The sequence below is a fragment of the Penaeus monodon genome, chromosome 19, assembly GCF_015228065.2.
Source record: "Penaeus monodon isolate SGIC_2016 chromosome 19, NSTDA_Pmon_1, whole genome shotgun sequence".
Taxonomy (NCBI): Eukaryota; Metazoa; Arthropoda; class Malacostraca; order Decapoda; family Penaeidae; genus Penaeus; species Penaeus monodon.
This window is the reverse complement of record NC_051404.1, coordinates 37,197,912-37,198,356: the sequence shown is the minus strand read 5'-3', so window position 1 is coordinate 37,198,356 and position 445 is coordinate 37,197,912.

Here is a 445-nt window from a genome sequence, read left to right as displayed (position 1 = left end):
TTTACAGACGTGCACGCAGTGAACAGAGTATTAACATATTTTGTTTAAAGGTTTAATCAAAATAAAGTAATGTAGAAAACTCATTATTGATATCATTAAGATGTTCAACATCATCCTATAAAAAGCTATGTATTTCTCCTTTTCCAAACAAACTAAGTGTTTAAATCAGATGATATTGCAACCAGTATATACACAAAAATGAATAAAATTATCTTAAAATCAAATGAACAAAGGGAATCTACATATGGCACAAGGGCGTTGACTAGAAAATTGATCTCATCTTGACATGAGTCTAACGAAGTGTCGGAATGAAATGAATATTAAAAATAAAGGATTTTTCGTCTCTTTCATGATATTCCCCCCCCAAAAAAAACTCCATGCCAGGGAGACTTTGCAAAACCTTCTTCCTCTTCACTATTAATCCATGAAAGGTGCTGTATACTCC